This window comes from Gobio gobio (genome assembly GCF_949357685.1).
Source record: "Gobio gobio genome assembly, chromosome: 24".
NCBI lineage: Eukaryota > Metazoa > Chordata > Actinopteri > Cypriniformes > Gobionidae > Gobio > Gobio gobio.
In genome coordinates this window covers 29,805,224-29,830,572 of record NC_137120.1, presented here as the reverse complement: position 1 = coordinate 29,830,572, position 25,349 = coordinate 29,805,224, and the positions used below count along the sequence as shown (strand labels likewise).

At 38.4% G+C, this 25,349-nt stretch overlaps 1 long non-coding RNA gene across 1 annotated transcript; it reads right to left on the bottom strand.

Moving 5' to 3' along the window:
- Window positions 1-1,705: 1,705 nt before the first annotated feature.
- LOC307120597 lies at window positions 1,706-23,987 on the bottom strand. Its single transcript, XR_013815820.1, has 3 exons — window positions 23,857-23,987; window positions 13,243-13,378; window positions 1,706-3,610 (listed from the first exon to the last, which is right to left on the bottom strand). It is a non-coding gene; the product is annotated as an uncharacterized lncRNA (long non-coding RNA).
- Window positions 23,988-25,349: the final 1,362 nt, after the last annotated feature.

Sequence of the window (25,349 nt, the reverse complement as noted above, 5' to 3'; positions counted from 1 at the left end):
AGAAATAAAATAAAAAATCGTTATGGATCAAATCAAGGCCATAACCATGTCTTGGGGGGGGGGGGGGGGGGGGGTATTAAATGATTAAAGGATTAAAAGGGATTTAAGGAAATAAAGAAAAAGATATGAGCATGGCAAAAGTTCCAATTCTATTGTAGTCATGAAGTAAACAATTTGCAAATAATATGCAAACACTGACTCTTATTTTCGTCGGCCTAAAATGTAAAAATGCAAAACGTTTCTTGTCTCTTCAAATTCAGTTATGATTTACATAATGTCATAATTTCGATTCAAAATGGTGAAATTTGAAAACGTAAAGTGGTTTGCATCACTTAATATTACTAAAATATTCAATGTTTAACTACTTACATCTTACGATGCACTCTTTCACTGCTATAACTAAAGTGTCACACTGGAATTCACACTAACAGTAAGCCCCGCCTTCTTTGATTTGATTGGCCAACTCACTCATTCTGACAGTGACGAGCACTGCTAGACCGCTGAGGCAGACCAACTTAAAAATTTTACATTTTACTTTTGTCATCCTAGCAACAAAACGAGCGGTGTGTAATGGAGTACAACAGGGCAGCATCAATAATATCAAATACTGGGGGGGACAATTTGGTCATTTCTAATTATTCAGGAGGAGTCTATGGTGCCCTGGATCAAATGTTCACTTTTTCACTTTTCAGATTAGCAGCCATGCTAATTCTATGCTAACAGTCCAATACGGCAGCCGTACTGTAGGAATGGAAGTCCTGTCATTATGTTACACGAAAAAGCGACAAACGATAAAAAGTCTAAAAAGCTGGATCAGACAAATTGCTTGTTAAGTCTAGAAACAGTCACACTTTAGTTTAGGGTCCAGTTCTCACTATTAACTACAACCTTTGCCTCAATTAACTCCTAATTACTGCTTATTAATAGTTAGTAAGGTAATTGTTAAGTTTAGGTATTGGGTAAGATTAAGGGATGTAGAATATGGTCATGCAGAATAAGGCATTAATATGTGCTTTGTAAGTACTAATAAACAGCCAATATCCTAGGAGTATACATGCTAATTAGCATAGTGAGAATTGGACCCTAAACGAAAGTATTACCCTATAAAGTTTTAGTACATCGCAAAAAGTAGTAGTTGTGTGAAAAATTTTTTTCATAGAACATAAAGAAAACCATAGGAAGAATCATGCTGGATCCAACATGTTATCTTGAAGAGTAGCAGCCATGCTATTTAAATGCTAACAGACCAATGCAAGGTTTTTATAAGATACAGGCTATTTGTTTAACCATTAAGCCCACCACCACCTTTAACAAGTCTGCTACTTGTGCTTGCATCACTCATTAGCCTCGGCTATAGAGCCAAGATTACAACTGAACATTAGCGGCTAAGCTAGCAGAGCAGCAGGCACACTGTGTTACTTGCATTTAAATTTCCCTCAAGTGAGGTGTGGGTGGAGCTTAGAGAGCAGGAAGCTAATGACAGTATGAGTAACAGCAGGCTCGTTAGTCTCCCACCTCCTCTGCCATAGACACGATCATTTTTCTGGATTATTTATTGCTGTGCGCTGAAAGAGAACATCCATTTGCAGAGGGTTTCCTCAGAGGCCTGCACCGCATGGCTCGACAGCCCCTACCGCTGCGATCGTAACATCTCAGATGAGAGATATTATACACACTAGTGCTTTTTTTTTTAGCTCTTTTTATTCATACAGAAGTTACTGTGGAGAGAAAGAGCATGTGTGCTACCCGCTAGGCTTAAATAAAACCTAGGTTAAAAAAGTGATCTCATACATTTGTACCCCACTGTATCTCCTAAAGCCCTATTCGGATGGGACTAGTTTTCTATACTACATGTGAGTTACAATTCTTATCACTCAACTTTCGGATGGGACTAACATTACAGAGATGGGCGTGTGTTTTTGAAGGCGTGGGCGTTACAGAAGGTCATGTTCTGTGCTTGCGAGCATCACGTATGACGTATACAGTATGTATTTTAATTTATTATTTGTTAATTATAATTTGAATTTATTATAAAAACCCTATTTAAGTCAACTTAACGAGTTATAGCAGTGGCTGTTCATAATAAACGTGCATAAGTGAGCATAGAAATCTAGATAAGTATCTTACCCTGACACTGATATTAAAATGTGCAGTCTTCGCAGTTTCTGTGATTTGGCTCTGTTTATTGATTGTATATGTTATCTTTTCGTTGGATACCATCCATATTGAAACTAGATGAAAGCATGCCGAAGATTGGTGCGCAAACGGTAGCTCAGGTAGGTCAAAAAACACATGAGGAGAAGCGTTAGAATAACACAAGATCAGACATCACAGACATTCGCATTCGGACGGGATTAGATTTCTCAGAGGACCGTTGAGTTTGCCGAAATAATTAATATTTTCCCTGGAATTTTTACAGAGGTTGTGTGAGAAAAACACAGACTTGGCAGGTTAGGACGGGATTTAAAAAAATCGCAAAGTACAATTGTGAAACATGAATTTCACTAAAGTTCTAAAGGAATGGATGTCCCGTCCGAATAGGGCTAAAGACTGTGTTTTTAGGATGCACTAAGTCTAAAAATCTTGCTAGTAATAATTTGCTGCGACTTCAGATCAGTGACAATACAATTTTTGCCAGAACTATAGTAAAACCATAGTCAAGTGTGTATTTTTTTTTACTATGTTTTAACTCTATAGTTAAGCTTCAGGCGCTGTAGTAAAACTACTATGGTACTCTTGTTAGGACTGTAATTTTTCTGCATTACTGGGGCATTCAAGAGCCTCAATACCTCGGTTTCTGTTGTGACTTCCTCCTTCATTTCTTTTAGCAATCTCTACTACCCTACTATCACCTACTCATTATTAACTATTGACCTGGGGGCATAAAATAATCAGGAACGCAATACAAACCAATGCCCCTTTCAGTGTAAAATTGCACTATTTTCCAACCCCCTCTGACTTCATAATAAAAAAGGCGAGCCAACCTGGCCTCTAATTGGACATTATAATTGCAGATGTGAATTAATGGGCCAAACATTGATAGTGTAAGCACATAAAACCTCGATCCCAGACCGGCGGGGTAAATGGAAAACAGATCGAGGAGAAGGGAGGTTCTTTCCCATGGCAACCCCTGGCCGGGGCCGGCATGTTCTAATCCCGCCACTTCAGCAGAGCTGTTGTTATGGAGAGAAGCAGGATATTTTTCTATTGTGTGGATGGAACGGTCACTGTCGAGTGTATGGGGCCATGGGCTTCAGGGTAGACGACACACACACACACACACACACACACATACGCGCATTACGATACGGTTTCACAAGCGTTAGCACATCATTATCCTGACGGTCTAAACACAACTGAATGTGATAGCTGGCTGGGAATGTGATGTTGGGGGTATTATGCTGACACATAACTCAGGAAAATTTCCCCCCAAATATGTTGAGACAATGTTAGAGCATCTCACAAGCATGCTTCTTCATTTCTCTGACATAATTACAATAAACAGCTTTCGTCCTCCTCCCTCAAGCAGAGTAATTACCTCGCGACACGCTGAAAGCTCTTCTCATTGTGAGATGCCACAGACAGGACGCGGTCTCCTTCATGTCTGGACCTGAGAGAGACAGGGAGAGAGAAGCAAAAAGATAAATAAAATGCCTAACTGGTGCTCTTTTTTTAATCAAATCTCTTTCAAAAGTGTGGTAGAATAATATAGACAGGGGAGATTTAAGCCCCATATCTGTAGTTTAAAGGGAAAAGTGCATGTGGAGTTTGCAGAGCTGGTGCATTCTGGGTCATCTCTCTTTTTCGAACAAATTATTTAAGGGTGTGTGGGACGTGAAGGATTTCTCCAAGCATTTTGGAAGGAAGTTGAAAGATTTCTGGACTTCCTTTAGCAAACACTCACAGTGTGTACAAATTCTACACTTAGAGGGGTCAGTGCGAGGGTAGCCCGTGATTCCCGTCTCTTGGAAGGAGATCTGTTTTACTAAATTGTTACATTTTGTTAGAGTTATGCTTAAACAATTTGCCAATGAGGCAAGAAAAGTAAACTACATTCAAGAAGATGTATTCTCTGAAAACAAGTTGTACTATGTCACACAATTTTGGTTCTCATGCAAATGCATTTTTCAGATAATATTATTTGTAAGTTTAAAGTAAATATAATATAAAAGATACAATGAAATGAAAATTATGGAAACTTTTTATTCAGTTTCCATCGCTGAATAAAAAAAAGGTAATTGCGATTTTTTTCTCTCTCACAATTCTGACTTTTTTCTCGCAAATTGCATAATATCTCAATTCTGAGAAAAGAAGTCAGCATTGTGAGATATAAACTCGCAATTACAAAAAAAAACAAGAATTGCAAGATATAAACTCGCAATTACAAAAAAAACAAGAATTGCAAGATATAAACTCGCAATTGCAAGAAAATTCTGAATAACGATTTAAACTCACAATTGCAAGAAGAGAAAAAAAATCTGAATGGCAGAAAAAGTCAGAATTATGAGATAAAATATGAGAAAAAAAAGTCATAATTGTGAGCTATAAACTCGCAACTACAAGAAAAAAGTCATAATTGTGAAAAAAGTTGCAATTGAGAGAGAAAAAGTCAGAACTGCAAGATATAAACTTTTCAGAATTACGAGTTTATATCCCGCAATTCTGAGAAATAAAGCCAGTTTTTTTTTCTCAGAATTGAACTTTATACCTCAATTCCTAGAAAAGAAGTCAGCATTGTGAGATATAAACTCGCAATTGCAAGTAAAAAAATTAAGAATTCCGATATAAACTCAATTGCAAGAAAAAAAAATCTGAATTGCGGAAAATGTCAGAATTACGAGATTTAAAGTCGCAATTGAGAAAAAAGTCATAATTGCGAGCTATAAACTCGCAACGGCAAAAAAAAGGTCAGATTTGTGAAAAAAGTTGAGAGATATAAACTCATAATTGAGAAAAAAGTCAGAATTATGAGATATAAACACTTGTTATTTTGTCTATGAAATAAAGCCAGTCTTTTTTTCCTCAGAATTGGAATTTATATCTCAATTCTGAGAAAAAAAGTCAGAACTGTGAGATAAGTCGCAAATATCTTAAATTTTTTATTCCATGCCAGAAACAAGCTTCCATAGAAAATTAACAAATAAATGAACAAAACAGATACAAATGAATGAATTAATAATTAAATAATAATAATTTGAGACCATAAATTGTTAGACTAGTTGTCAAACTAACACATTTATTTAATACATCACAGAACGATATAAAAGGCAGTTTGAAGATAACCACTTGCATTGAATCTCATGACTCTGATTTGAATGCTACTAGGTAGCAGTTGTAAATGATTTCTGTTCTCAATGTGGTTAAGGTATCCTTTGCAAGTTCAACCGATTCAACCAAAATTTGCATACACAATTGCAATTCAAATGCATGGATTTCCTTATTCAAAACGGCAAGCAGTTTTTTGAAGAAACTGCAACTCCATGCTGGAGCATGTATGTTTAAAATTTAAGGAGGATAAGCATAAAATGAAAAACCTATTATAATCTGAATATTGTGTGTGACCTGCCTCTCTCAAGGTCTCTGGTAGTCATATTTATCTATAAGATAAAGGCAATTCATTGTGCTGAACTGTTTCCTTGTGTGCTCCTGTAACACATTCTACCTCTGCGTGTAGCAGATAAAGCCGGTCATAGCCAGACGGCTTCACCTGAGTGAGAAACTCTGTCTCACGCGTCTGTGTTAGCCTGCTAGGACAGATGGCAGTCAACCTTTGAAATCTTAAAGGCCAGGTACATGTGAGAACACTGTGACGCCCAATCTCACATGGAGCAGTGACAGAAGATGAAAAGAGAGGAACCAAGGAAACTGACAACACGTGAAACGCAGAAGTCTCTACGGTGCTGTTGGATTAAAAAAAGAGAGACAACAAGAGCTCAAACTAAATCGATTCATTTCGAAATACTGAGGACAAAAATGGCAATTCTGTTGGAGACAATTTAAGGTTAAAATTGTGAAAGTTGCCAATATATTGCATATTTTAAGCATACAATTTAAGGAAAGTAGTAATAATAATATTTGTATATAATAATTATTGTTGATAGCGGGCAATGTTGCACATCCAGTCAGCCTATTTCGTATTTTTGGCCTGAGTTTTAGGTCTGAAAATAAATAATAAATGTAATCAATTGACCTTGACCAATACATTTAATAAAAGAATACTGGAAAAATTGTTTTGCTCAGATCTTGCTCTTTAAGAGCTCGGGAGATAAAATAGAATTCTTGATGTTTCATGTATCCACTTTTTCCATCTAAAAATCGTTAGAAGAAATAGACAAAAATGAAACAATTGTTGACATTTTGTAAGAGAGATCAGATAATATTAATTTGGATCATTTTAAATTAAGAAATTGCTAAAATGTTCTGATGTTTGACAGCAGACTTTGGGATCTTGACAAATTTGAGCACAGGTTGTGACATTGTTGAGATCTCTTTTGAAACTCTTGAGGAGATTATATTAAATTATATTAAAAAATATTTTGGATAAAAATGAAAGACAATGTAAGACTACGGTTCCTTTAATCTCATTGCTGTTTGGGAGAACATTTCGAGAATCTAATTCTATGTGGACTGCACTATAAAAAATATTGTTGGTTTAACTTAAACAACTAAGTTACCTGAACATTTTGAGGTAATTAAATTTTTTTAGTTAATGCAACATAGGAGATTTAATCAACAGAAACTCAAAATGTTATGTTATCTGAACCACATTATTTCTTGATTTGACAAAAGAAAAATAGTGATAGCTATTTTAAGCCTAAACAAATCATGTTGGTTCTCCAGGCACATTGAAATACAGATTTTAGCATAAGAAAACCTTCATAAGATTTACAAAATTTGTATAGATTCCTTCAACCCTAACACCCATGTTATGCACTGAATTGCACGATGTTAAGTCATCCAGTTTCATTTTCCAAGACTTGCTCCTACTTGACAACTTGATGAACATTTTTATTTTAGAAACTTCATGTGGCTCACAATTTTTGTCTTTAACATGCATATATATATACACAAGTCAGAGACCTAAATGAAGACCACCCACAAACTCCTCTGAAGTCTTGCAGTGCACAACAGACTAGAAATACATTTAATTGAACAATATCAACGTCTGCATGAAACTGAGCCAATTTCTATCTTTTCATTCGACATTAAACCCTCAAATGTCTCCACAGTGGCATGACTTCTTCAGACCAGCCTTCATTTTTCTAGACTTTATTGTGGTGCTAACCAGTTGTAACTTGTCGCCCAAGCTCTGGACCACCCAGATTAGCCGTCTAAACAAGGCTTTAGATGTTTTAATTGTCTCCATCCTCTGGGTGTGCCATCGACTTGAAAGTACGTCGTCAGAACAGCAGTTACCTCCCTTATTTGCACTTCGAGATTTATACAGAGTACAAATTCGCCACAGTGAAAACCTGCCATTACACACTCAAACCTTATATGGGTGACTAACAAATAAAGCTTTAAAAAAAAGGTGTTAAATATCTTTTCAAAACTGATGTAATGCATATTTTTGAGTCATGAACAATGTGTTTTAACAAGTGTCAGTTGTTAAATAACATTTCAAAGGGTTTAAATTACATTTTTTTGACTGTTTTTATGTCAGGCGGTACAACCCAAGAGTTGTAGTTGTACCACCTGACATGGAAAGTGCACCAACCTACCCATACTTGAAATGAGCAGTTTTTACCAGTATTTGAGAGAGATCTACAAACATTTTCACTCACAAGGATCAGCTGGGCTCAGGATGACTATCATGCTTACTGTTATTACCTAGTCAATTCATAATAAAAGAGCCATGTTCGCAGTTGCGCCACCCTAACATTTGAGAATATACAAATTGCTGGACAAAAGTTTTTCAATGATCACCACAGCTTTAAAACTAGCTTTAAATAGTTTTCTAGTCTGTTCATGTGTTCGGACAGTTGCACCACCTGACATTTTGGGGGTTTAAGATAACAAAACATAAAATAATATGTATTATTTAAATGTACTAAAGATTTAGAAGATGTAGAAATGTCCCATATCGAAAATGGCCAAATTCTGCGGACATTTACAATTATATTAACCAAGATAAAATTACTACCGTCTTTGTTTTTAGCTTAAACAGGCTACACATATCTGAGAGACTCAAAACAAAACAAAAAAAGATTCTACAAATAGTTTATGTGTGCCAAAATCGTGGGTTCAATTCCCAAGCAACACACTCATAAACATACTGGGGGAAAAACCTACGCTCTGAAGTCGCTTTGGATAAAAGCATCTATGAAATGCACAGGCCTACATGCAAATGTAAACACCTTTGAGGTAGAAAATGTTATGGGTTGTAAGCAGGAGCATCCAGAGATAAGTTTTTAAGATGAAAGGATGTCATAAATTCTGAGACACTGTAATAAAAGACTGTCTCCTAAAACAAGACGCTTCGTGGCCCCTGATAGTCTGTAATTTACAATGACAATATCAGGGACAGTCACGAAGCGGGAGGCAAAGTGCAGGGTAGCGGGAGAACATAGCTGGGTTTTTCCTACTTTAATGAATCATCCTTTGTCTCAGAAGCGTTCATCTTCTTAGCATATCCAAACAAACCGTTTCCCCTCGAAATCTCCAAATGATCCATTAAAACGATCTCATTTGAGAGCAACAACTATTCGGGCTGCAAAACACGGGAAGCCGAAAGAAAACCGGAGAGGGTGCAAACGCCCCCTCCTTCCCCCTCGTAATATGCAAAGTTTCACCCCGAGGTATTAATCTGTTTCCATTGTAGCTAAGCGCAGATGCTATCAAGCTCCATTTGTCATTGACAGCGAGGGTAATGACCCTGAACTCGCGTGAGCAGCTCCTGGGCAGCAAAGACACAAGGTGGTAAGTAACTCAATATATTTTCCCACAGCAGCATTAACGGCTACAAATTTGCTAGGCAAATTGAGTGTGATGAGCACATTTTATACCGCTTTGGCTCGTGGTTGTACCGACTTAATCTCTTTGAGACCATTTATCTCTCAAAATACATTACGGGCAAGGAGGGCCTGTTGTAACACTGCTTGTTTTATCAATCTTGGATTACAATGCTGCTTGTTTGGACCAGACATCTTGACTTATCGCTTCATTTATGTGGCGATCGTTAATATTCCATGGAGTTGTGTATGTTGTGTAAAGAAAGGACGCAGATTTTTCAGGTCTTTTATGTGAAGAGTCTTTTGTCCGCTCTCAAACCCTGGAGCTTTCAGTCCACCTGAAGGTTCAGCACCTTATGAAAGAAACAAGCAGGGAACGTACTGAACACCATTGTGTCCAAAACAAGCCTCCACAGAGCCAAGGATTTCAAGCAGTTCATGAACCCAGTAGGAATACCATTCTCAAATTCCATCCAGGTTTCCCTGAAATGCTACGACCGTTTCAAGCACTACGGTACGAATCATGAAGATTAAGACACATTGTGGTTCGCCAGTCGTTTTTAACCTCCGGTGATAAGTGAAATGGCTGGCTGTGCTTACATTGGCAGGCAGGGAGGAAAGAAAGCCCAGATAATCTCTCTCTGGTCAAGTGCCCGTGGCCCTGGCACTGTTTTCTGAGGTAGCAGAGCTGTCCAGATTTCATGCCGGTAACTATCACTCAGGTCCAGTAGCTGAGCTACCCAATTAGCATGGGCTAGAGAAACACGCTCATTTAGCATTCTGTAAAGTAGCAGGTAAACCATCCTCTCATTTACGTAAATGCACACAATTTTCAGACAATCTTCAATTACATTTACCAATATTAAATCAGGAATATACATTGTAGCCTAGCGGTGCGTTAGGACATTTACAAGATATTTATTTGACAATGTGAGCTTGTCGTTGCTAGCGCAATGCTAACTACATAACTCGCTGTTTAACTACCATAGTACGATGAATCGTTGAAGAAATCAACTAGCTAGTCACGACTGTTTCCCAAAACCGCATTGACGCAAATTTGTTGCTCAACCACATTGGTTAATGATGTCACACAGGTGGTGGAGTAATAACTAGATATGTTTTGCTATAAATACCGACACATCATCTAAGAACTAATTCTCATTTTCTCAGTTATTTTGCTTTATTTCCAAATTCAACCATAGGCTTCTTCTTACGTGCTATAGCACGTACACTTCGACACCTGCGCTTTAATTCTTTTGACAAACTAAAAGACGTAAATTACATTTGTATATATTAAAAATGAAAGATATAGATTGTACTGAATGTCAGCTTACTTATTTTGCTCCAGATAAGTATTTATTAAATCCACATGTCATGCAAACAAGAACCGTATGCTTCTAACCGCAGCTCGAGAGCTGTCGTTCAAATCACTCAACTTTGCGAGGCTGTTTGTGAATGTTTGTTGGAACTATGGTTTCGGGAATCACAGACTCGTTGAACTATGTTGATAATGAACGGAAGTTGGCTGACGATGCTTTTGGAAAACGCACCCCCAGTTGAACTACAGCAGCACTTGGACCTGTGGTTGTGTTTGAGTCTGGTTTGCGTTATTTCCCGATGCTGTTCCTTCCTTTTCTCCTAGGGTCCTGGACCATTCGGATAAACACTCTATTTTTAAAAAATTAGTTTCGGGTGAAAATGACCCGAGGGATTAATCAGACTACAATTGGCCTCAACGTTGTGCATTTGCTCCGAGAGACAGAGGTGACATGCAATATGTATTTTATCCTTCAAATATTCAATTATGCATTGCAATGTCACATACATTTGGACAGAGAGAGACGAAGACTGTAGCTTGACTACGCAAAGAGCTAAACATGCTACTATAATATAGGCAAATACGAAGACCAGCGACTGTGTGTAATCAGACGTGTATAAAATCACACATTTTCATCTGTCAGCACTCTGCCATATTGTTCAACTCTCCCTAAAATCCTCCTTGACAGTTCTAAATCCTACCAAGCTTGTGCCAATTACCAAAGGACAACGTTAGCCATCCCTCCACAGTGTGACTTTATGAATGCTCTAGGGGCCGTGTCTGCTAATTCGGCATGTAATGCACCGTTAGCTTCGCAAAATCCAGCTAGCATGCTAGCCACCACCCTCCTGCTGGGTACGTAGAATAGGGTGAGTGGACCTTGGGGCTTCCTAGCATGGGAGTGGAGACATGAGGGAGAACGCTTACAAATAAGGGGTAGATTATGCTAACTGAGAAAGATCTAAAATTGTATTCTCAATTAGTGCTTTCAATGACAGACCCCATCCCCCGCATCCAAGTCCACTTATTGCTGGATTCACCTGCCATGCGACAGTAGTCAAAGGCCGGAGGTGCGTTGTTAACCCAGCAGGAGAGTATGAGGCTGAGGTGCGAGAGAAAAGGCATCAAACGGGCGAGTGAATCTCATCCAGGAAGACAACAGCTGGAGAGGTCGTCCCCGGAGGAAATAAAAGCAGCTTTTAAACACTCGTTGAGGCGTATGGGGGTCTACAAAAGGGCGGAGCGAGGATAATGTAGCAAGTGTCCACTGGAAAAGAGACAGCCAGTGTCTTAAACTAGTCTCCTGACAAAGTCTGCTGAGACTTTTACAGCAGACCAGAGCGAGGGAGGGTGGGGCCTGATGGGGGATAGAAAAGGAAGGAGAAATTATAGCCTTCCGGCAATTCAGCATTTACATCTGTGTTACCTATAATCCTACAGGGCCAGTCTGTCTGACCACTTGACAGACTAGAGATCATTTACTCAAGCTTTTAGTATGGATAAAGAATGCTCTTAGTTTAAGTGGCTGAGAGTTCGTCTTGGGAATACTAACTGGCAGCACAATGCAAAATTTTTGGCACTGGAGAAAAGCAAACACTAAATGAAACGGCTGATCGGTATCTCTGATCTTTGTGGATTTAAGGGTAGAGCTGTAAAAACCATGTACACAAGCAACATTTAAACTTGACGTGTAGTCAACCGGATAAACAAAAAAAGAAATCGATCATTATTTACTCACCTTCATGTCTTTCCAGATCTGCCACGCTGTTATTTTGTTTGTGCAACACAGAGTTTCTTACAACAACTGTCAGTCAAGCTCCAAAAAAGGACAAAACACCAAAAAAGTAAAAGCAATCTTGTCCTGTTTGTTGTCAATGCCTCAGACCAGCGACAAGAGTTTCAGTGAATTACAGCTTAAATTTCTGAATTATATGGCTTCAGAAGTCATATGGATGACTTTTACAATTCTTTTATGGTGTTTCTTTGTACTTTTTGGAGTTCATTATGAAGGTTCTTCATACATGTGACCCTGGAGTCTGGACCACAAAACCAGTTTTAAGGGTCAATTGAAATTGACATTTATACATCATCTGACAGCTGAATAAATAATTTCCATTGATATGGTTCCATATGGTTTGTTAGTATATGACAATATTTGGCAGAGATACAACTATTTGAAAATCTGGAATCTGAGGGTGCAAAAATATAAATATTGAGAAAATGTCCAAATGAAGTCCTTAGCAATGCATATTACTACTAATAATACATGTTTTATTTATATACGGTAGGAAATTTACAAAATATCTTTATGGAGCATGATCTTTACTTAATATCCTAATCTTTTTTCATAAAAGAAAAATCAATAATTTTGATAAATCGATAATTTTGTGGCTATTGCCACAAATATACCAGTGTGACTTATGACTGGTTTTGTGGTCCATGGTCACAAATTATTAGCAGAACAACAGAAATGTAATTTTTGGCTGAACTGTTCCTTGCTGCAATAATTACAAATCATTGCATGCTTATGTTTTGCTCTTTCAGACTACCTGAAAACCAACTTTTACATCATGCCAGACATCATCATAGTCAGCAAAGGTTGTGGAATACCTATATTTGAAAATTTTATTCCTGCACCCTAAAGATGACATATTGTTCCAGACTCACTCATAATAGTGTCTTGCGGTGAGGTAATTGCAGTGAGTAAAATACAGGGAGTATCAGATGTCAGTTTAACATGACGAGGTTAGATGAAGGCACAGATAATCAGTCAAGGAACTGATGCCTGAGTGTACAGGATGAGCCGGAGATGAAACGCGGTCTGCACCTGGATCACATGGCAAATTGCCCAACACGCATACACACACACGCACACACGCATACATGTTTGCAGATTCTACCGAGGAGCCATTCGAGGACGCCAAACGCATTAATTTCAACTTCACCACACACCCTCCGAGGTAAATCCGTTACCTTTATCGCTCGTCTTCGTCCTGTAGCAGTCCATGGTTGAGCTCTGCCAAGTCACCAGAAGAACCAGGGTTTAAAAGACTCCCAGCATTGCATCTTCTAACGGCTTCCTTCGCTCTGTTTCTGGCGCCTTGATAACCTATGAAATGCAGAGGGAAGGGGAAGGAAGAATGATAAGGAAATCGTTTCACCAGATGGAACTGTCTAAAGTCAGGCGAAAGCAGAAGGCAGCGCATTTCATTTAAAAAACTCAATTTGACAAGATGAGACGAGGTCGCGGATTCCAATCATTACATTAAAATACTTTTCGCTATCTTTCCCGCAGCACCCGCAAGACGTTCGAGGAGTATCACAGAGGAAAGTCACGACAGTACAACACCTCCCAGTCATCGGGTCGTGACTGTGTGTCTAGCAGCTGTGTTTTTGCCCTGAAAGGATGAGCAAGGCTTGACAAATCAAACATTTGCCCTGATCTGGCCCTGCCCTGCTCTATATTACACTGTGTGGATAGGTGACTTCAGCGCAAGGGGATGACTCTGTAGTGGTAATAGACGCTCATCAAATCGCCAGCAGCTGTGCGGCTATTCAACTATTCACTCTTTCTCTTTTTTTAGGCCACAGCTGCACAGATAAAGGGTTGGGCAAATATTGCACAATGAACGACAAACATAGAGCTTCCACAGTCTCCGTTTCGAGCTTGACTATATGTGTGAACACTCAATGCTTGTCCTCCTCTACGTTCGGTTTCAATGCTCGCCCGTCCATATTTAATTGCCATTCTCGCCACCCCCCACCCGGCTCTCCGTTCACCATGCACAGCCCAGAACCCCTGAAAAGCGGTGACAGTGCTCCTTTGTTCACCCCAGACCACTCCTCTCCCTCAGCGCCCCCATCCACCCTCCGTTCGGTTGACAGGCATGCCTGTACAGGCACGGCAAAGAAACGGGAGAGGGAAAGACAGTGTGAAAAGTGAGATAGTGAGCGACGGGGAGGGTCTTTCGTTTTCAAGCTCCTACCATTCCTGCATTTCTGTCAACTCAGCAATACCAGAGGGGGCTTCAAAACATTCAAGGCTAACAAACATTGAACAAACATTCAAGGCTAAAACATCCTACGCTGACAACTGTAAACCTAGAGTGTGTCTTTATTTTTCCTCAACATACATGCATAACATGCCATTTACAATGTAGACATTCAAGTAAGATGGTTAGTCTGCGTCCCTCTTAGCCTGTGGCACAGTTCCCATAACCATTTCCCTGGTTTTAATTTAAATAGTCATTTTATGGTCTTTTTTATTTTAATGACCATGTTTATGGTAGCCATTTATCCTGGAAAAGATGCAGACAGATTCTGAACATTTAAATTAATTTGAATGGGAAAAAAAAACACTCAAGTAGAGCATTTTAGACTTCTAGTTTTATGTGACAAAAACTTGCAAAAGAATCTTTAGCATTAAAACAAATTATTTAGCCTATATTTTGGTCTGTACAAAAGGCACGGGCAGGCCAGAAACTCTATGCAAGTATGCAGATGCATTGTACTTACATAATGTGCGTTCTTGCATTACTTTTTAGTGATTACACACCTCAGTACTCTAGGGGGCGAGTTACAGTTAAATGTTTTTGCCATTAAAGTTGGCATTAAAGTCAATTCTGATTGTGACGTATGAGTGAAATGGCTTCTCAAACAAGAAAAAATGTAGGGCGGGACTTGATTTTGTCCATCAGGATTTGATTGGCTCATTGTTGTTTGCTAATTGTTGCGATCTCGTAAGTCATAAGATACGTTTTTGATTAAATATCACAAGGACATATTCATTTAAAAATAAGTAAATAATAATAATAATAATAAGTATGGATGCACGATATATAGGAACCCATATCTGTATCGGCCGATATATGTTCATTTTTAATGTTATTGCCTGATAGGAAAATTTGGCCAATATATTAAAGCTGATAAATAATGGATTATTTCCTTCAGATGCACACTCTCCACCATGATGGTTTTGAATTGCTTGAAATATGATTGAAATCAATTCAAAAAAGGAAATTCTGAGCGATTCTGACATATAGGCTACATAAAATGATAATAAAAACATTATTATCATGGCTTTTAATGGTGAGACTTTTGTTTTTGTAATCAGGCTCTATATTAAATGTATCGGTCAATATATCGGTAATCGGCTTTCAGATATAAAGAATTATCGGTATCGGCCAAAATTTTCATATCGGTGCATCCCTAATAATAAGCATGGATATAATTACATAAGAAACATCTTTAAATCATGTTTGTAATAGCTAGTTGTGAACAAATTGACCCATGAAGAGTATGTCGTATTTCATGCTAATGCACATTGTAGTGTCGGTTGTGGCAATGTATGCATTTTATGGTTTGTTTTATTTTAATGGCCATGTTTATAGTAGTCCTGTACTTTCGGAAAGAGGTAGGCAGACCTTTTAAAAACACACTGAGGAAGTGAGCATGATGTGTTAGACTTTTGCCTTTACGTAACACAAATTAATATTAACACAATGTATAGAAGTATAAATAATATACAATTGATCTAGGCAAAATCCTAACAGCATGAGTAGGCCAGAAAAATACACAAGGCATGTGCGTTACATAGTTACTTACAAATGTCTCCGGTAGCTAGCTATATACATGAGAAGTGTGCAAAATTTCAGTAGAAGGATTACAGTAATTCTCGCTACAGTTCCCTTTGTGGCAATGCTGAGAGTGCAAAAATTGCAGAGCTAGAATCGTTTGTGCTCATGTACTTGTGCAGTGTATGTTAGTTAAGGTGTACTTGTAGGCATTTAAATCATACGAATTTTCTACAACTCAAGACGTATTGTTCAGATCCACTCGTACATGCGAGTAGGGAGAGAAATATTTGGATTGAAGATGAGCACTCTTGAAGTGGTTGTGCTGACTCCACAATCCTCAGGCAATCCCTAGATAAACCTCGAGTGGAATAATTCATTCAAGATTGTACTTAACATTCTTAGCATTTAACATAAGAAGGATTTAAAAGAAACACTGATAGCAAATCTCCAACATTATTTTAGCTGTGACTTCTGTGCAAAATTGTTGGAGTTTTCCCAAATCGATCATCTTTTATTACATCAATGTTTTATTTCCTGAAAAAACCCCTCTATAAACATTTAACAGTTTCTAATAAAATAAAGCTTTAGGTCTGAGGAAGTTCAATGCAATTAAATTGCTGCTGAGAAGAAAAAAAAAAGTCTAAATCCATTTTCCTTTACTGGAAAGAAATTTTGAAATGCTAAACTGTTTCACTAACAAGTCAACTTTAATAACTGGAACCCTAAGGGGGTCTGATTTCAGGTGCAAGCTAAAGCTATGCTAATGCAAATGCCACAAGTCAATGGGGGGAGCTGGACAATGGTCACACGCCAAATTTACTCCAGCACAAATGTTTTTTAAAAGGACTGTTTAACTCAAATTAGGAGGTGACCAGGGCAGGACCACAGGGAGTTTGGATGCATTCGTAAACAGACCATGAAAACCTCTTGAGATTACTAGTCCCAGTACTCGCGTAGACAAAACAGGGAGGCTTCGGCAGTGGTGCTAAACTAATTGAGTGGTCCCTTGGGGGCTTCAAGTTCATTGTCCACCATGTCTCAATTAAACATCCATCAAACTGGCATCTACTCGGCTACCAAAGGAAAACCCAACCATTTCCATCAATGTTCTTGTGTATGCACAAGGTACTGGCACCTCTTTCCAACCATCTCAGTCAGGTCAGAAAGCGATTGGCACCCATTTATCCGCCATTAGATGCCACTAGGACAACTATGAGGGTCCTAAAAATGAAGGTGAAGGATCTGAGCAAGGCTGATAACACAAAGTAACCTTTTGGTGGTTTATTCATTGTCGACGGGTTGCAAAATGTAGCACTAAGTGTTGATGCCAATGGCTTGCCAATTTAAGCTTCCTTTCTGCTAGCTGTGGATAAATGCTTTGGATATGAGAGCCACTAATGCTTGGATGCACTTCTTGTAATAAGTACAATATGGAAGTGCTTTGAAGTTTACAGCTCGCAGGTCTTTAGCTCACTTTGCAAACACATGAATAGGGTTCAAAGACATTAAATGAATGAACCGCAACTTGAAAGTTGGAACGGTCCCTAGAATTTGACTGAATGGATCACACAACAGAGTCTCGAGTTGAAATGAGGAGCAGCCGAACAATAAAATGATACTATATCGTTTAGGGATTGCAGCACAATTGACGGCAAATAAAGGCTCCCTGGTGCTGCTCTGCTTTGATAGAGCCACACAACCGGACAATTGCTGAATTTGTACAAACTGTGCATTCGACGGCTTTCATCTCGGATTGCGCTTCTGACAATAAGAGTTAATTCCCATGTTCCTTTTCCACGATTTTCTAACTGGAACAAACACGCCCGCTGACTCCAACACAGTCGTTGTTGAGTAGGATCGCTTTTTAATCTCTGAGATTGAGCGAGGCTCGAAGAATCAAGCCCTCAATCGGCGATGACAGCAAATTAATTCCACCTTCTTCTTGGCCTGTCGGAAAAAACGCAGTCAGGTTTCACCGGCAAGCCCTCAATGCTCGCTGCTTAAACCCCTTTCAGTCTACCTCGCCTGAAACGGAGCCAGCAGGAATCCACCAACTCCACAGTTTTGCCTTCCCCTTTCACGGTCCATCTCAGCAATTTTACGGATAGCCCAGTAACAGTTATTTGCTTTCAGCTGTCAGAGGGGATCCTGCTTGTGTCTACCTACTTCGAATCCAAACTGCAAATCTTTAACAGCTCTCGTTCGTTCTCGCGCTTGGTTATCGATTGCATAGTGGCTGTTCTTTGTCCAGTCCTCGGAGGAAGTGGTGTGAAATTATCCGTATATCCTTTTTTCTTGTCGCTGTTACGGAAAGATAGCGACTGCAATTGGTATAAAGCTGTTTGCTGAAAATGCTGGCTGACCTACAATATAAAGATACAGCATAGTTTCAAAGACTTTAAGTACATCTAGTTACAATAGCTTCTCAAAGTGTTTTCCATGGAAGACTCCAAGTGGTCCAGTCAATTGGCTACTCTAGACTGAGTTAAAAGAGTTGAAAAGTACCGAAAAAGAAAAGACTGATAGCATAAAGTCATTGTGCTGACAATCATTTCGGGCGCACTTTAGATTAGGGTCCAATTCTCACTATTAACTAACTATTAACTACTTTTGCCTCAATAAACTCCTAATTACAGCTTATTAATATTTAGTAAGGTAGTTGTTAAGTTTAGGTATTGGATAGGATTAAGGAATATGGTCATGCAGAATAAGGCATTAATATATCCTTTATAAATATTAATAAACAGACAATATCCAAGTAATATGCATGCTAATAAGCAACCATAATTTCTGATAACAATGTTTTTGTGGTCTCACTTCTGACAGTTATACATGCGTAAATTCTTAACTTAAGCTAGCAAACTTTTTAGCTAAGCATTTTGGCTAATTAGCTAAAAGTAGCAGTCCAGTTAATGTCAAATAAATAATCTGGCAACATTATTAATCATGAAAAAGAGAATTTCAAGATTAATGGTATAAATGAAGGCTAATTTCAGACTACTTAAAAGAGTAAGTAACTGTATTGAGGTAGCAAGCATGCTAGTGGGTCTGCAATTCATATTTTCCTGTTTTAAATGGTCTGCCAGCCCAAATTTTTTTTTTTGAAAATAACTAAGTGAAAGAGCTTCAGAAGAAAAACATGGGACATTGGTGAGTTTATGGCAAGTTAAAACTGTAGTTTTAATTGCGCAACTTCAGTTGTGATCACTTTAAGCCTTTTAATCAGTGACTGATGACTTCTAAAACCATTAAAGACTTATCTAAGCATGTGTATGCCAGTCAGACTTAAAAAATTAATATAAAGCTCTAGTATTTTACTTTAGCATGTTTCTCGCATACCTAATTATAGCAAGTAACTGTATGTACAACAGATACCACATGCTAAAGCAAAAAATAAAAGAACTATCAGCATACACTACTCAAAAACAAATAAAAAAACAATCGGTTCTTCTTTCCTTTATGAAAGTCAGCTACTGTGTGGAGGATTACAAATGAAAACTGCAACTGAGAAGCAAAACTGCTCATTAGCATAGCAAATCTCTCCCTGAATTTATCCGTGTTGACGGGACAAAAGTCAAAAGTGTTCAACAAGCTCTCTGCGTGTACTGGAATGACATTTCTGCGGGTTAGCTCCCAAAACACAGTATGAAATAAGAGCAAGCAGCTGTCTCTTACTGCGTCCAGATGGCGGCAGAACGTATGTAAATTGCCTCATTAACCTTACAGCACTTAACTACCGGGCTGCGCTGATGGTTCGGCCCACACGGGCATTTTATTAAAGAACATTAATAGCATCAGGCAGCAATCACCACTGCCTGAGGTGATTTGCTCAGGCATTATCAAACACTGTAATAATTATACACGACAACCTCCTGATTAATGCATTCATGAATATTACAACACTGCATTATCTTTAGTTGCGCCTTCCGTTCCTGAGCCATGAACTTCAAGGGTGTTTTAACAAATACAAGTAGGTTCTTCCTTCGTGCTTCGAAGTGTGTGTGTGCAACGAACACCGTGCAGAACCGACCTGCACCTGGAGCACAGAGGGGCATGGCACAGGTCAAAGGTCAAGCCCCCAAGGGCCACTGACTAAACAAGCCTCCACTCCCTCTAGCTCTGAAAAGGCCAGACAACCCCTGTGGTTGCAGCTCACGACATGGGACTTTTCGTCCTTTCTTTTCGCCCCTTCCCTCGCTGTCTTTCTCCTTTGGAGAGGCGCGTTAATCCATAATCACTCAAACGACCAGGAGCTCAATTATGCACCAGTTTCTCCATTTTCTCTTGACACATAAAGATCTAAAAACAATTAACCTCTACCCGGCGAAGCATTTTCACACTGAGCGCAAGCGGAATAAGTCAAGAACCCTCCATTCAAATTCCAACCCATAATTCATAGAGCATAAATATTATTACATATTTCCTCTTAATGCTGGGCTGCGTGGTTTAAGCTCAGCTGACATAATGGATGGTATCTCTATACATACCAAATTTAAAATCATAAAATGGCTGGTATTCGTACTACATAAGATGATATTCCTTAGAGGGATTGAGGTACGTATGGCCCGGATTACTTTAATGGATTACTTGAACTCCTAATGGTACTAATGCTGTTTGACGTGTCAGGATGGTTTAATGATAGTTAAAGGTTTAAGGGATAGTTCACCCAAAAATGACAATTCAGTCAATTTCCTTCTTCTGTGAAAAAACCCCAAACAAAAACAAAGGATTCTCTTTTGAAATTGTTTGATGAACATTTCATTTTTGGCTGAATTATTCCTTTAACCACCTTATACATTGAGAAGGATATATTCACACCAATATTCAGATATGAGTTTATTGTTTTTAAAATATTCTCTTAAAACGTAAGGTTCCAAAAGTGGGTTTTCTCAGTGATTCCCAAAGATAAACAGTTCTTAGAAGAACATTTTAATAATCTGAAGAACCTTTTTCCACTATAAAGAATGATAAAAGCTTCCAAGGATATTAAAGGTTATTCATGGAACCATAATGGATGGTATGTGTGCTACATAAGATAATATTCCTTGGAGAGATTGATGTACCGGTACGTATGTCCCGGATTACTGTAACTCCTAATGGTACTGATGCTGTTTAACTTCAGTCAGTCAGGATGGTTTAATGATAGTTAAATGTTTATGGGATAGTTCACCCAAAACTGAAAATTCTGTCAAATAATGTATGAATATCCTTCTGTGAAATATTCTCTTAAAATGTCCAAAAGTGGGTTTTCTCAGTGAAAGAACATTTGAATAAACAGTTCTTAAAAGAACCATTTTTTCGTAGTATGAAGAACATTTTAATAATCTGAAGAACCTTTTTCCATTATAAAGAATGGTGAAAGGTTCCATGGATGTTAAAGGTTCTTCATGGAACCATCCATGCCAATAAAGAACCTTCATTTAAACTCTTTGTGATGAGCAAAAAGGCATCTATTAAAAACATACTTGATATCTATATCCACAATGTGCATTGCCATACGATTTTCCCCTCAGCAGCTCAAAAACGTTCGCTCAAAACGGAGTCAATGGGTGTGACGCTAGGGAGAACTCACGCCCATGGCCTCTCGCCCAAGCCGAGCAGTTCTCTACGTGAGGCTGTCTGATTGTATTGAACCCTTTAGCCCTCAATAAACACTCTTCCTCTGTCAGAGGTTCTCAGTGGCCTCCTATTCATGCGCAGGTAGAATGCCTAAAGAACGCGTGAGAGGAGGGAAAAAAACAGCTTGTTGCTTCTATTGAACCTTTTATTACGCCCCTTCAAAGGCTTATGGCAGAGGAGGAGAGCGAGAAAGAAAGGATCTGCCGTCTACTTAGTGCCATTGTACTCCCAACATGTCGGCTCTGAGCTCTGTGAGAAAACACAAGCAGACTACATCCAAAATATCACACGTCGAGCAAATCAAAGTGCACTAGCTTGAGACAAAATGGCGATTTTTGGGACACTGATTTCAGGAAGCATGCTTTTACGAAAATACAAGGAAATAGACCAACTGTTATGATATTCATATGTACGAGTAATATTCTAAGTTTTGCGTGTGGTAATCAGCAAAAAAGCAGCATTTTTTTATATTTGTTTTAAACATCAGTATCCAACTACTCATTAAATCATACGAATCCTGCACTGAAATCAAAACAAACATTAACATTAATTATGCCCTCACTTTTTATTTTATAAATTTTGTTAGTTATGCTATAAACAAGATTCTTCATTTGAAGTCTATCGACTTTAAACAGAGCTCAACGTATAATTCTTCTAATACAGTGATGCAAGAATTCTGTTTTATCATCCATTCTTGCATTATTGTTACACATCATCGTATGTAATTTCACATGCGGTAAACTAGTCTTACACAGACAAAGCACTTAAACAAGCTGAGAATCCAACGCTCAGTCTAATCCGCAGAACCAAGAGTCACAAAACATGCCTAAAAAAAGAAATCTTAATAAGCCGCCATTGCTTTTTATGAAAACAAAAAGCACACGAATACTGTAAGTTGACAGGTCTTGTATGGAAAAGAAGAGCCTGATATGCAATTTTGAACGGCACGGTTGAATAAAGACTCCCGCTTTCACACACACACACACACACACACACACACACACACACACACACACACACACACACACACACACACACACACACACACACACACACACACACACACACACACACACACACACACACACACACACACACACACACACACACACACACACACACACACACACACACACACACACACACACACACACACACAAGGAGACATTGTTGTTCATGCTTCTCCTTGCATGTGTGCCAGACTTCTTTCTCCCTGGTCCATACATTGCAGAAGAGTTGGCCCCTCATATACTGCATACTGGCCCCCAACATTGCATGCTGGCCCCTTGATTGTGCAGAGCAAGAGATGCAAAGGAGAAAAAAAAACAGAAGAAGAGACAAAGTAGTGAAAAAAAGAGCGAAAACAACTGGCAGGCATCCAGACTCATGGGGACCGCGTTGATCATTATGTCTAGCCTTCAGGTGTCTGAGCCGGCTGCGTTTTGGGGGGGAGGTGTGGTTACCAAAGAGGCAGACAAAGAGAAACTCGTTCACCGGGACCAAGAAAGCGAAGAAGGGAGGGAGGGGGGAAAAAAATGAGAAAATGCTATAAAAATTTGATTAGGCGATCCTCCACTGAAGTGACTTTCTGTGTTCTCCAGCCTTTTTTTTTTTTTTTTTTTCAAAGCATCGCCCCAGAGAACAGGACAGACTGAATTTTTTTTTTTTTTACAGGTCCTAATTAAAAACATCTGAAGACCCTCAGACATCAAACAGTCTTGCAAGGTCTCATTGCATTGCAATAAGCCTTTCCCCCCTGAACTCAGGTTTCTTGATAGCCCAGCTCTCAAGATGTTAAATTAATATTAATACAAGCATTGTTTATATTTGATGAGCCGCGTTTTAACATGTATATGGCAGTCTGCATATGATTAACGAAGAAAAAACAAACACACAACTGCTTGACACAGGTCACCGGCTGTCACAACTTTACAGCACGCGTCAAATTGAACAAAAACAGACAAATTGCAGAAGATTTTCGCATGGGATGACAATTAATCTTTGCATATTAGAAAACAAAAAAGTAATAATATCATTTTTGAAATACAATTATTGTTTTAATTAGAACTGAGCCGGTCAGTGGTTTTTAAGCTGATGTTTTATAACATAGTAAAGGTGTGTTTCACAAAAAGAAAAGAATTAGAATCAACAAAAGTTCAAGCATACATGAATACACAACACTGATAGATAGTAGGCTACTATGAAACAGTCCTCTAATATAATAATTTTTAATAGGCTATAATACGCTTTGTCATTCCAGAATACGTCTTTAAGCATCAAAGCAATATCTCATTTTAAACTCTGAGTGATGTTCGTCAAGCGACTACGATAAACATCTAACGCATCTTGCAAAGTGTTTTTCGTAGAATAAAAAAGTAATATCGATACTAACCATTCATCCTGCTCTAGACGCCGGGTTCCTCTTGCATTCGCGGGGAAACTCCGAGCGGTTACAGTAAAAACTGCTGCTGCTGCTGCCGCCGATGTTACCTTTGCGTTTAACTTCTGATTCTTTTGCGCGTCTCGCTTCCTGCGCAGTGGGAAGAGACCAGAGCCGCGGCGGCGCGTCATCAGCAGGGAAGCGCTCCCATTGGCCGACCGCCTGCACATTGATAACGCTGCTCTTTGTTCCATTGGGCGCGAGCGGGGGGACAGACGCTCCTCCTCGCTGATTTCTGTGCGCAAGAATGTGTGAGAAGAAAAATGGGGAATGTCTTCTGATGTCTGAGGTCAATGCTGCTTCAAAGCTCCTGGAACCAAAAAATTGCACCAGTAAGAATCAGCTGTAGGTAGTTTCATTTATTGATTACTTATTGATAATCGTTTGCAGCACTGATTAAAATGCTTAGAGACAGATATTAGCATTCAAATATATTAAGCAATTAAATTATAACATGTATTATATAGCGAATATTATTATATGTATAATACATTTTAAACGGAATTAACTAAATATTCAATATAGTCAATGATGTTTGCATGGACATCATTTCATTAGTAAGCACCTTTAGCCCTCTTATGAAAGAAAAAAAAACATTTATTTTTACTTCAAAACACTATATTAATTTTGTTGTTAAATACAAAATATTACAAAAAAATGTACTGTAAAATTAAAGCTTAAAAAAACAACTCTATAACCATTATATTGTCTTTTTTGAAATATAATTTTATATTACATTATTAAAATGTATTCATTTTATTTCCCCCATGCTAAAATGGCCTTTTACAGAATATAACCTTTTATATAATATAATCATTCACAATCACATTTTATTTATTTGCAATAGAATAATATGTGTGTGTGTGTGTGTGTGTGTGTGTGTGTGTGTGTGTGTGTGTGTGTGTGTGTGTGTGTGTGTGTGTGTGTGTGTGTGTGTGTGTGTGTGTGTGTGTGTGTGTGTGTGTGTGTGTGTGTGTGTGTGTGTGTGTGTGTGTGTGTGTGTGTGTGTGTGTGTGTGTGTGCGTGTGTGTGTGTGTGTGAAAAATGTTATATTTGTATTAAAAAATATTTATACATAAGATAAATTATATATACAGTATATTTCTTAAATATACATGCATGTGTGTGTATTTATATACATACATACACAGTAGCCTACACACACATATTTTGGATGTGATTAATCATGATTATTTTCCTCCAGCACAAATATATATATATATATATATATTTGAAAAGTATATATACAGTATATACATGCAAATATTTCTTAAAGGGTTAGTTCACCCAAAAATGAAAATTCTGTCATTAATTACTTACCCTCATGTCGTTCGACACCCGTAAGACCTCCGTTCATCTTCAGAACACAAATGAAGATATTTTAGTGTAAATCTGATGGCTCTGAAAGGCCTCCATTGGCACAATGCACTTTACACTCTCAAGAC